This window comes from Octodon degus, unplaced genomic scaffold (genome assembly GCF_000260255.1).
Source record: "Octodon degus isolate 3935 unplaced genomic scaffold, OctDeg1.0 scaffold00325, whole genome shotgun sequence".
In the NCBI taxonomy this organism is placed as follows: Eukaryota; Metazoa; Chordata; class Mammalia; order Rodentia; family Octodontidae; genus Octodon; species Octodon degus.
In genome coordinates this window covers 1,141,714-1,143,914 of record NW_004524901.1, presented here as the reverse complement: position 1 = coordinate 1,143,914, position 2,201 = coordinate 1,141,714, and the positions used below count along the sequence as shown (strand labels likewise).

Below are 2,201 nucleotides of genomic sequence, written 5' to 3'. Positions count from 1 at the left end.
TAGAGTAGATAAGCTAAAGAAAATCCTTTATTTCAACTTGTGTTGCATGCATACACATCAGCGCATAACAATGATTTTCCATTCCCCACAATGATGTTTCTCATATTTCCCTACAATATTTTTTCTTTTGGTGGAACTGGGGATTGAATTCAGGCCTTTGCACTTGCCACACAAGCACTTATTCTACTGAGCTATATCCCCAGCCCCTTCCTTACCATTCTTGAAACAACTGAAGACAAGGGCAGTAATGAATGAAAGTCACCCTGCGGAGTTCATTTTACTGGGTTTTGCCGACCGACCTTGGCTCGAGCTCCTTCTGTTCACTATACTTTGGATAACATACCCCTTGGGCACAATGGGAGACATTGCAATCATCCTGGTCTTAAGCTATATCCCCATCTCCAAAACCTCATGTACTTCTTCTTCACCAACCTCTCCTTTCTGGACACACGTTACACCACAAGCATTGTCTCTCATCTGCTATCTTACCTTTGGAGCTGTAAGACCATCAGCTACTTGTGTTGTGCAGCTCAGCTTTATTTCTTTCATACAATGGGGGGCACAGAGTGTTTGCTCTTGGCTGTTATGTCCTTTGACAGCTATGTGGCCATATGCAGACTTCTGCACTATACCCTCATCATGAATCAGTACATATGCCTTCTCCTAGTATACATAGTGTGGCTGACTGGGATTACCTATGCTGTCTCAGAGGCCACTATTACCTTACAGCTGCCACTGTGTGGTGTGAATAATCTGGATCACTTGTTGTGTGAGATTCCGGTTCTGATCAAGACCGCCTGTGGTGAAAAGGAGACCAATGAGCTTGCACTCTCTGTCGTGTGCACCTTTATGTTAGCTGTCCCTCTGTGCTTAATTCTTGCTTCCTATGCTAGTATTGGACATACCATATTTAAGATAAAATCTTCAGAAGGAAGGAGAAAGGCTGTTGAGACATGTTCCTCTCACCTCCTTGTGGTTTTTCTATTTCATGGTCCAGCCATTAGCATGTACCTTCAGCTCCCCTCTTCCATCTCCAGGGACCAGCCAAAGTTCATGACTCTCTTCTATGGGGTGGTGACTCCTACCCTCAACCCCTTCTACACACTGAGGAATAATGATGTGAAGCAGGAATCAGGCAGGTTGATGAGGGGAATTTTTAGCTCCAAGTGACAATTTGTGGACATCAAGTGAAATCTTGTAAAAATCAGAGTAGATTAATAAAAATCTCTATTGTATTCTGTTGTCATAAATATTGCACATATATCAGATTTCAAGGGTTTTATGATTATTTAATTAGGGACTATACTCATCTACCATTATAAATATTCTATTTCCAAAAATACATTGAAATGATTGTATGTGGAATTCTACATATCAATATAGTAGCTTTTCTAAGTATAAAATATTAATAAGATTAATTATAATATAATTACAGTAACACTGCAGTGTCCTGTAGTCACTTATTAGTGTGTTTCCAATCAATATCACCTGGGGTATGCACTTTACTCTCCAGGGTTGTTCCACATCTCACGAGCAGTCTAGTCCCACTCTATATTCTATGTGAAGCAACATACGATGCTTTCAAAGTTCATAAATTATGACTTCATTAATTTCAAAATCTGTATCTTGCTTTGCTTCTTCTAATGCACTGTTAATTTAGTTTAACAAATATGCATGCAGTGATGTTATTTCTTAATTAAACATTCATCACTAATTATTGAGAGGAAAATAATAAATAAATGATGCAACGATAAGTACCTTAACATTCTTCTTGAATATAAAGAATGGTGATGCATGCCTATAATCCCAGTGCTGGGGAGGGTAAAAACAGGAGGATTACTAGGAGTCCAAGCTGTGTATAAAATATATAAAAAAAGAAAAGTTTAAGAATTAGAGTGAAACAGAAATGATTTATAACTGCTAGTTTCAAAAACCTGCTAATGTTTCTCAGGATCATTGCCTTGCCCAACTTGTGCATACAGGTGTGTGGCTTTGCCCTTGTCCCGTTTTCCAGCTTTTCTCCTCACCCTCTCCTCATTGTCCAGTCCTCAAATACTTGCTTTCCTTTTAGTTGAGTTATACCATTCTATTTGTATTTCCTCTTTTGATTTCTTATGCTAGGGAGACTATACAATATTTACACATGTGGGTCTGGTTTATTTCACTTATATCTTCAAATGTCATCCACATAAATATAAATG

At 38.5% G+C, this 2,201-nt stretch overlaps 1 pseudogene; it reads left to right on the top strand.

Annotated features, from left to right (window-relative positions):
• The first annotated feature begins 247 nt into the window (after positions 1-247).
• LOC101578510 lies at positions 248-1,170 on the top strand (annotated as a pseudogene).
• The last annotated feature ends 1,031 nt before the right edge of the window (positions 1,171-2,201 follow it).